This window comes from Pristiophorus japonicus, unplaced genomic scaffold (assembly GCF_044704955.1).
Source record: "Pristiophorus japonicus isolate sPriJap1 unplaced genomic scaffold, sPriJap1.hap1 HAP1_SCAFFOLD_47, whole genome shotgun sequence".
NCBI classification, from domain to species: domain Eukaryota; kingdom Metazoa; phylum Chordata; class Chondrichthyes; family Pristiophoridae; genus Pristiophorus; species Pristiophorus japonicus.
The window spans coordinates 505525-516717 of NW_027254374.1; the positions used below are offsets into that span (position 1 = coordinate 505525).

The 11193-nt window shown below is 48.9% G+C and overlaps 1 pseudogene; it reads right to left on the reverse strand.

The window, feature by feature from the left end:
* Positions 1-8228: 8228 nt before the first annotated feature.
* On the reverse strand, positions 8229-10769 carry LOC139252456 (histone H2B 1.2-like; annotated as a pseudogene).
* Between the last annotated feature and the right edge of the window lie 424 nt (positions 10770-11193).

The window sequence follows — 11193 nt, forward strand, 5'->3', positions numbered from 1 at the left end:
AGTGCGGTCCTTGATCTGGGCTGTTAGTTGTTCTCAGTCAAGGCAGCAGTTCAGGGGTTCTAATTGTCCTCATTACAACTGGTCTAAATATAAGTAAAAATTATCAAGTGCCCTTGCTCTTGAAACCGATCCAGTGACATCAACTGGGAAGTGTGTGGATGTTACTTGAGGGCAGGATTGAACTCGGCTCTGATGCCTATCACAGTGGAAATTTCTATCCTGTACTTAAAGTAACAACTTTTGTAACCTACATTTGCAGGGTATTAGAAGGGGAGGATCTGCAGCTTGGAAACTCAAATCAACCATCACGTCAAGATTTGAGGGAATCATCGGATTCATCAGGATCACCTTATCATCAGCCTTTGGAAAAACACCAATCAGAGTGGGGAGAATCAGGACACATGTTCTGTGTATGGATGTACCTTCAACCAATCGTCTAGCCTGTGAGACTCGTGTGCCCAGCTGACTCAACACTGTGAATGTGGGGACAGTGGGAATGGATGCAGTTGCGCGTTGGGTGAAAACACATCAGGGAGAGACCGTTTACCAGCTGAGTGTGGAAAGAGATGCAGTCGGTTATCTCAACAACTGCTGTGTGCACATGTTAAGTGCTGTCGCTGAAAGTGATTAACAGACTGGGTTTTGTTTTCAGTGATCCCGGGAGTGTTAGCTATCCCTAACCTGGACACCAAGGCAAAGAGAGGCACTCTGGAAGGTGTGGGGAACTGGGACTTGTTCCTGAGAGTAACCAAAGGCATGTGAAGTGAAACAATCTTGAGTTAGAAAGGAGAAAAGGACCAAAATGGAGCAGTCAGTAATCGGACATCAAAAGTCTCCTCTTAACATGGAGATATCAAATGTTGAAACATTGTGTTATTTGAAATGTCAAATAATACACTCCAGCCACGTTTACGGAATTATTAACATCAGCAGAAACAGATTCCCACTGACAGAACGAACACGATTCAGTTAGGATGTGATTAACAGCAGTAATAACAGTAGAATTCAACCCCTGCAATATCTTGTGAACTACCAAATCAGATGACGGAGTGAATCATTCCCACACTTCCCCAGTGTGAACTCGCTGGAGTTTCAGCAGTACGGATGACTGAGTGAAACCCTGCCCACTCATGGAGCAGGAGAACGGCCTCTCTCCGGTGTGACTGTGAAACTGCATTTCTAGATCAGACCGGGAACTGAATCCCTTCCCACAGTCTCCACATTCCCACGGTTTCTCCATGGTGCGGGTGTCCTTGTGTCTCTCTCGATTGGAAGATCAGTTGAAATTTCATCCACATACAGAACACGTGCAGCTTCTCTCTGCTGTGAATGGTGCAATGTTTTTTCAGGCTGTGTCACTGATTGAAGCTCTTTCTAGTGCACAGGAACAATCTCACTCGGATGTTTGTGTGTCGTGGTGCTTTCCCAGATGTTGGAAATATTTTCCCACAGAGAGAAGAGACAAACATTCCTGCTTGCACATTCAAAGGCAGAGGATGTTCATCATTTCCAGCTTATATGGTCGGGTTCAGACCTGCACCAGCTGTGTGCAAAGTGAGAATAAAATCAATGAGATGCTGATTTTCTCTGCTGGCTACTGGGCCTTTTGTGCTGGCCCAATAGGGTGAACCTGGACTGGCCCGATAGGGTGAGACTGTGATGGCCCAATCGTGTGAGACTGCGCTGGCCCGATAGGGTGAGACCGTGATGGCCCATAGTGTGAGCCTGGGCTGGCCCAACAATGTGAGCCTGGGCATTCCCAATAGTGTGAGCCTGGGCTTCCACAATAGTGTGAGCCCGGGCTGCCCCAATAGTGTGATCCTGGGCTGGCCCGATAGGTTGAGCCTGGACTGGCCCGATAGGGTGAGCCTGGGCAGGCCCGATAATGTGAGCCTAGGCATCCCCAATAGTGTGAGCCCGGGCCGACCCAATAGATTGAGCCGGGGCTGGCCCGATAATGTGAGCCTGGGCATCCCCAATTGTGTAATCCCGGGCTGGCCCTATAGTGTGCACTTGGACTGCCCCAATAAGATGCATCAGTGCTGGCCCAATAGGCTGAGACATACAGAGTGGGGTATTACACAGCCCTGAAGACCATGTGCTTGCTGAAAGCTTTGACCTCAAATTGCTGGAGAAATACCATCAACGATGTCTTCACAAGATCCTGCAAATCCCCTGGGAGGACAGATACACCAACGTTAGCATCCTTGACCAGGCGAACATCCCCAGCATCGAAGCATTGACCACACTCGACCAGCTCCGCTGGGCGGGCCGCATTGTTCACAAGCCTGACACAAGACTCCCAAAGCAACTGCTCAACTCGGAACTCTTACACGGCATGCGAGCCGAAGGTGGGCAGACGATACGTTCAAAGTCTCTCTGATAAAGAGCAACATCCCCACCGGCACCTGGCCAAAGACCGCCCTAAGTGGAGGAAGTGCATCCGGGAGGGTGCTGAGCAACTTGAGTCCCATCGCCGAGAGCATACCGAAATCTACCACAGGCAGTGGAAGGAGCGTGCAGCAAACCAGTCCCACACACCCTTTCCTTCAACCACCATCCATCCCAACTGTGACAGAGACTGTAATCCCATATTGGACTGTTCAGTCACCTGCAAACTCATTTTTAGAGTTGGATCAAGACCTCCTCAACTTCGAGGGACTGCCTATGATGATCATGAATCGGATGAGCTTTGGATCGCCCAAAAAGGTGAGCTTGTGCTGGCCCAATCGGGTGAGCCACTGGTGGCCCAATAGGATGAGCATGGGATGGCCCAATAGGGTGAGCCCGGGCTGGCCCAATAGGATAAGCTCAGGCCCAGGGTCACCAGACAACAATCAGCACAGCAAGGCTCCCTTTCAGGGGCCACTGACCTGGCCACAAACATGTGACCAATCAAACTGACAGACACCCTGAAGCCCCGCCCACACGTTGTCCCGGCACAAAGGACCGCGCATGCGCCGTGAGACACGCCCTGACGAAGATGGTAGCTGCTGAGCCTGCTCCGCCGCTGGGGAAACAGTTGCCGCCAAGAAACGAGCCAAGAAAGTAATCAAGAAAACATCGCCGATCGGCGGCAAGGAGCGCAGAATGTGGAGGAAGGAGAGTTACTCCATCGACATCTACAAAGTTCACCCCGACACCGGCATCTCCTCCAAGGCCATGAACATCATGAACTCGTTTGTGAAGGATATTTTGGATCACATCGCGGGCTAGGCTTCCCGCCTGGCCCATTACAACAAGCGCCGCACTATCAGCTCCCGGGAGATCCAGACCGCCGTGCGCCTGCTGCTGCCCGCGGAGCTGGCCAAACACGCCGTGTCGGAAGGGACAAAGTTGGTGACCAAGTACACCAGCTCCAAGTAAAACTGTGCGCTGTCCTGAGAGATCAAACCCAAACACAACGGCTCTTTTAAGCGCCACCCACAACCTCTCTGAAAGAGCTGCACAAACCCATCTCGCTTTAGACTCAAATCACTAATTATTTCCTGAACAAGTGTGTGGGGACCTTTGCAGTTCCAGCTGTAGATTTAGTTTTAAATTCTCAGATAACTGATTTTACTGTCCGGTTCTTCCTTTTCCCGCCTTAAACTCCAAACACGGTCCCTAGTCGCCCTTTCCCTTTGCTCTCAGACCCGTTCATTTACAGCGCCTGCCGACGAATTAGAAATTTGTCTTAGGATGAGACTCAGACATTAGCCACCTCGTTCTCTCTCACGCCCTTTTCAATTTAAAAGAAAATTCTCGTTAGGAGTCAAACCATTTATTAACCCTGGAGTCCGAGTGTAACAAACGAGAATAATAGTTCTTACTGAGATCACAACGGGGACAGTTTGAACACTCTGTCCCTCTTCTCTCTGCACAGAAGGACACCCAGTTCTGGTCTTGCTGTCGCCTCTGCGGGTGATCGATCGATAATCTATGAAATCCAACTTTTACAAAGATTGTGCTGGAATGTGTCCCGTTGCAGAATCAGTGGAGATTGATTCCGCTCATTACAGATCGTTTGAAACTGAACCCGAATTTAATCCTGATTGTAACAGCCTGGAATTTTCAAGTCAAATATGGATTAAGACAAAAGGAAACAAAAAGTGTTTGGAAATATTTGGCTAATGGTGAAGTTACTGACATAATCCGCAATTTTAACAATTATTGGCGGGATTTTTGAATATCTAAATCGTTTTGGACCGACTGTTGAGAACAATCATTTCCGCCTCGGTTTCATTGGCGGACTAAACAGGCTGCGATTGGTCATCAGAAATGACCAATGAAATTCACCACAGAGCAACCAACCACAAGTTCGCTCCCTGCCTTTCCCCAGAAGGTATAAGAAGGGCAGATGTGGGATGAGTTTCTCATTCTTTCTCTGAACGTGTGGATTGTGGAAACGTGAATAAGATGAAAAACCGGCGGGGAAACTCGGGCCAAGGCCGAGTCTCGCTCCTCCCGGGCCGGACTGCAGCTCCCTGTGGGCCGTGTTCATAGGCTCCTGCGGAAGGGGAACTACGCTTAGCGTGTGGGTGCCGGAGCCCCAATCTACATGGATGCTGTGCTCGAGTATCTGATCGGCTGAAATTCTGGAGCTGGCCGGCCATGTGGCCCGCGACTACAAGAAGACCCGCACCGTCCCCAGACACCTGCAGCTGGCCATCCGCAACGACCAGGAACTCAACAAGCTGCTGGGAAAGCTGCTCAGGGCGGGGTGCTGCCTAATATCCAGGCTGTGCTGCTGTCATGAACTGGAAATGGGGCGATGTCAATGCATTTTCTTCTGTGGAGCGAATATCATGCTCACAGGCCCTGGACAAATTTGACTCATTATTTCAACCAGGCATTGGCACTTTCATGTGGACCAAGGTAGTGATTCACTTCAACCCGGACGCCAGTCCAGTACACCACAAGGCCAAAGTGATGCCGTACGTGATGCAGGAAAAGATAGAAGGCGAATTGTAACGCTTGCTGAGGGAAGGTATCATCTTGCCAGTTGAATTCAGTTACTGGGTGAGCCTGATTGTGCCGGTGCTCAAGGCGGATGGGGCGGTCATGATATGTGGTGATTTCAAGGCCAGCATCAATCGGGTATCACTCCAAGACCAGTATCCGCTACCGAGAGCGGAGGACCTCTTTGCAACGCTATCAGGTGGCAAATCTTTTTCAGAATTGGACGTGACCTCAGCTTACAGGACCCAGGAGCTGGCGAGTGAGTCAAAGAAGCTGACCACCATCACGACACACAAAGGGTTGTTTGAGTACAACATATGTCCGTTTGGAATTTGCTCGGCCACCGCGATCTTTCAACAAAATATGGAAAGCCTCCTCAATTCCAAGGACAGTGGTTTTTCAAGACGACATCCTCATCACGGGTTGCGGCACTGAAGGACACCGCCACAACCTGGCGGAGGTGCGACAGAGACTGGACCGGGTAGGTCTGCGACTGAAAAAGGCGAAGTGCATCTTCCTACCTCCAGAGGTAGAATTCTTGGGGATGAGGGTAGCAGCAGACGGGATCGGGCCTACTGTGTCCAAAACGAAAACAATCCAGAGAGCACCCAGACCCTGTAACACGACGGAGCTGCATTCATTCCTGGGGCTCCTGAATTATTTTGAGAACTTTCTTCCCAAATTGAGCAGGCTGTTAGAGCCGCTTCACGTGCTCCTGCACAAAGGTCGTAAATGGGTCTTGGGTGACAGCCACGAAAGAGCTTTTGATAGGGCACAAAATGTGTTGTGCTCCAACAATCTGTTAACGCTATATGACCCATGTAAGAAACTTGTTTTCATATGTGATGCGTCGTCCTATGGGGTCAGGTGTGTGTTGCAGCACTTTAATGCCAAGGGCCAATTACAGCCGGTAGCTTATGCATCCAGAAGTCTGTCCCAGGCAGAATGGGGCTACTGGATGGTAGAAAAGTAACCGCTTGCATGGATATATGCTGCAAAAAAATGCACCTGTACCTGTTTGAAAGGAAATTTGAGCTGGAGACAGATCAGAAACCCTTAACGTCCCTTTTGGCCGACAACAAGGCCATAAATGCAAATGCATCGGCCCGCATATGGAGGTGGGCACTCACGTTAGCCGCCTTTGACTACACAATTCGGCTCAGACCGGGCACTGAAAACTGCGCCCATGCACTCAGCAGGCTCCCACTAGCCACCACCGAGGGGGCAACCTAGCATCTGCTTAGATGGTCATGGCTTTTTAAGTTTTCGAAAGCGAAGTCTCACCTGTGACAGTCCGTCAGATTAAAGTCTGGACAAATAGAGATGCGCTGCTGTCTTTCGACAAGAAATGTGTCCTGAATGGGGACTGGGCAGCCTGGTACGGGGCATTCCCTGAGGAATTCAAACCATTTCACAGGCGCAATGATGAACTCTCGATTCAGGCCGATTGCCTACTATGGGGAAACCGTGGAGTCATGCTCCAGATGGGCAGAGAGATGTTCATCAGAGAACTCCACAATGAGCACCCGCGCATTGTCATGATGAAGCCAATTACCAGCTCACACGTATGGTGGCCAGGGATATATGCAGACCTGGAACTTTGTGTTCACAGATGCAACACGTGTGCCCAGCTGGGCAATGCGCCCAGGGAAGCCCCCCTTAGCACCTGGTCCTGGCCCGCCAAACCATGGTCACTCATCCATGTGGTCTACGCAGGTCCTTTCATGAGAAAAATGTTTTTGGTTGTATTAGACGCCTACTCCAAATGGATCGAGTATGACATTCTCAATTCAAGCACACCCTTGCCACGATAGAACTTCTACGTGCAATGTTCGCCGCCCATGATCGACCGGACGCCTTGGTCAGCGACAATGGCCCGTGCTTTTCAAGTATTAAATTCCAGGACTTCATGGCAGGAAATGGTGTCAACCATGTCAGAAAGGCACAGTTCAAACCGGCCTCAAATGGTCAGGTGGAATGAGCAGTGCGGATAATCAAACAGGGGATGCTCAGAATCCAAGGGGCTTCCCTACAAAGCCGCTTATCACGCCTCCTGTTCGCCAATAGAGCCCAACCACACTCACTCACAGGGGTCCACGCGCAGATCTGCTAATGAAAAGGAAGCTCAAAATCAGGTTGTCCCTTATACAACCCACCATGAAAGAAATTGTTGAGAGCAGGCGCCATTCACAATGTGACTACCATGACAGGAATGCGAGGGCGCGATGTATTGATGTCAATGACCCTGTCTTTGTCCTCAACTACGCTGCAGGGCCCAAATGGCTCACAGGCACTGTGATTTCCAAAGGGGGGAATAGGATTCTGATCGTTAAAATTATAATGGACAAATCTGCCGCAAACACGTGGATCAAACAAAAAGGAGGTTCAGCAACCCCTTGGAGGAAGCAGAGGAAGAACACGATGTAGAGTTCACTCCTTTACAGGTGACTGAACACCGAAACCAAGCAGAGGAGAGCCCAGTCACTGTGGGCAGTCCGGACAGACCTGAGGCACGCAAGCAGCAGACACTCAGACCAACGCCCAACAACTGGAGCCCCAACTCAGGCGCTCTACAAGGGAGCGTAAACCACCAGAGACTTAACCTGTGATCCCAATAAGACTTTGGGGAGAGGTGATGTCATGTATTCAACTGTCATTGTAACCCATGTATAAACTGACCTAAGTCGTACACCGTGAGAACATTGACCACAAGGGGGTGAACATGTGGGAAACTCTCCTAACCTGGATTTTCAGCTATAAAAGTGGAAGTTCCACCCACCTTCATCACTTCAGTGCTGGTTTAATAAATATTACTGGTCACAGAGTGACCTTCTCTCAAGTATGGGACTCGTGTGCATTTGTATTGTATAGTAAGGACATATTCGACAGAGTGTTCAAACTGCCCCGGTTCTGGTCTCTGTAAGAACTCCCATTCTGGGTTGTTCCACTGCGGAGAGTGTCGGACTAACGCAACAGGAATTGTAAAATAAACTTGATATTACTTGCGAGAGAGAATGTGTGAGTGAAATCTGAGTCTCAGCCCCTAAACATGCTCTTAATTCGGTAGGCGGTGTAAATGAACAGGTCTGAGAGTGAAGCTGCTTACCTGAGAATTCAAAACTAAATCTACAGCTGGAACTCCAAAGGTTCTCACACAATTGTTCAGGAAATAATTAGTGATTTAAGTTTAAAGGGGAATGCGTTTGTGCAGCTCTTTCAGAGAAGTGTGCATGGCTCTTAAAAGAGCCGTTGTGTGTGGGTTTGATCTCTCAGGACAGCGCACAGTTTTACTTGGAGCTGGTGTACTTGGTCACCACCTTTGTCCCTTCCGACACGGCGCTTGGCCAGCTCCCCGGGCAGCAGCAGGCGCACGGCGGTCTGGATCACCCGGGAGCTGATGGTCCCACACTTGTTGTAATGGGCCAGGCGGGAAGCCTCACCCGCGATGTGCTCCAAAATATCATTCACAACCGAGTTCATGATGCCCATGGCCTTGGAGGAGATGCCGGTGTCGGGGTGAACCTGCCTTATCACTTTGTAGATGTAAATGAAGTATCTCTCCTTCCTCGACTCTGTGCTTCTTGCCGCTCTTCGGTGGTGTTTTAGTGATCGTTTTCTTGGCGCCTTTCTTGGCAGTAACTGTTTTCCCCGGTGGTGGGAGCGTGCTCAGCGGCCGCCATATTGGTCAGGACGGTCTCACGGCGCATGCACGGCCCTTTGTGCATGGACAAAGGGTGGGCGGGGCTTCAGGTGGAGAATAATCAACCCCTAGAACCTGTTACATAGGACGCAGGGGATGACATTCCGTCCCTCAAACTATTGCACAGGAACAGCCTGAGTCATTCAGCCCCTCTAGCACATTACACAGCCGGAGGCCTGTGGCACTGGACTAGTAATTCAGTGAGAGAAAATCACAGTCCACCAAGAGAGTAGGACAATTTAAATTCAATTAAATACATCTAGATTTTTAAAAGTATTAATAATATTGACCATTGACGCAACACACCATCTCGTTCATAGTCTCCTTTAGTGAAGGAAATCTGCAGTCCTTACTGGTCTGGGCCCAAATGAGGCGCCAGATCCAGAGCAACGTGATTGGCTCTTTACGGCCCTCTGAAAAGGCCTAGCGAGAAACTCATTTGCATAAGGTGGTTAACCATCACCTTTACAAAGGCAATTAGGGAAGTGCAGTAAAGGCTGCTTTTGCGAGCATTGTCCAGATAATAGAATGAATAAAAGAAACAATAGGATCTCGAGATTGTTACACAGGAAAAAGAAGAACCGCAAGAGAGGTCACAGAATGTGGAGTCTGGAGACAACTAGATAAATGCATAGCTAGCTGGCTTTGAGACAGAAAGCAGAGAGTCGGGGTAAAAGTTAGCTTTTTAGAGTGGCTGAAAGTGGGTAGTGCTGTTCCACAAGGATCGGTGCTGGGACCACATATTAATGACTTCCACCTGGGAATCAAAAACACAATTTCTCAATTTGCGGATGACGCCAAATTAGTTGGATATTCAATACTGAGGATGACTGCAACAAATTCGGTCGCGCGAACCTGTTGCATAGATGAGGAGAAGGCAATGCCAAACCAACGAACCTGTTGCACAGAAATAGTAGGAGGCAATTGAGCCTCTCCAGTCTGTTGCACAAGAACAGGAGAAGGCCATTAACCGCTTGTTAGCGATGTCAACATGCTTGAATGAATAAATTTGTTTTTAAATTGTTACATGGTTACAAGAAGAGTTGGAAAGTGAGATTAGGCGGGATAGCAATTTTCGGGCAGTGCGGACACGCTGGGCCGAAGTGGCCTCCTTCCGTGCTGAAAGGTTCTACGAGTCCATGACAAAACATCCCTTTCAAACAGAAACATGATGATTCGGGTCTGACAGGGCATCCGTTTTAGACGGCGGAGGTTGATCCAGTGGCGATTAAAGTTCATCGACCTGAAACGTTCACTCGGTTTCTCTCTCCGCAGATTCTGCCTCATCTGCTGAGTGTTTCCAGATTTTTTTTTTAGCTCAGATTACGCATCGACACTATTTTACTTTTGTATTGATGCACAATTTGGCGACTCTGCGGCGCAATGGATAGCACGTTGTTTTTCTAATTCTTGGCATATTAAACATTCAAAGCTTTTAGGCTCGACTCCCACCAGAGTCAGGATTTGAGCCTGGGCCGCACAGTGAACTTTGCATCAAAGCAATACTTCAGAGAAGGCTAACTGTGGTCCCTGCACTTTCTGTTGAGCAAGTGGCTCCAGTCCTTCCCAATTATCATCTGAATATTTTGCACACAAGCAATCTAGCCTGTTACACAGGGACAGGTGGAGGCCAATGAGTCACGTATCCCCTCAAACCAATTGCAAAGGGCAGGAGGAAGCCATTCAGCTTTGTGCACCTGTTTTACAAGAAATGTCGAACTCCATTCAGTCGCTCGAACCTTTCGCACAGTTGACCATAAGGCAATGCCAAACCAATGAAGCTGTTGAGCAGAAATAGGAGGATGTCATTGAGCCTCTCCAGTCTGTTGCACAAGGACAGGGGAAGGCCATTATGCCATCGAGCCTGAGGCAGAGGACTGGCGGAAGCCATTCAGCTCCATGAGACTTATCTATAAGAAGACTGGAAGTCCATTTAGCCATTCGAAAGGCTGAGGATGAGGCATTTGCGATTAACGAACCTGTTATACAGGAACAGGAGGAGGCTAATCAATCTCCCGATCCTGTAGCGTAGGAACAGGGCACACCATTCCTTCCCTCAACCTGTTGCAAACGAATAGGAGGTGTCATTCAGACCCTTGAGCGCATTGCATAGTTGGAGGTCAATCATAGTAGCATGATGGTTATGTCACTGGACTAATAATCCAGAAAGAAGAAATCATAGCCCACCACGAGAGTGGGGAAATTTAAATTCAATTAAGTAAATCTGGAATTTTAAAAGTATCAATAATGATGACCATTGTAACAAACTCCTCATCTGGTTCACTTGTCTCCTTTCGGGAAAGAATTCTGCCGTCCTTACCGGTCTGGGCCAACATGTAACTCCAAACCCACAGCAATGTCGTTGGCTCTTAACTGATCTCTGAAATGGCCTGGCGAGTCAGTCGGTTGCGTAAAGTGACTACCAACAATTTCACAGGGGCAGATGGAGATGGGTAACAAATCCGGCCCTTGCTAGCGATGTCGACATGCTTGAATGAATAAAATAAAAAAAATAGATTGTTACATCGGAACAAGAAGAGCCTCAAGCCAGG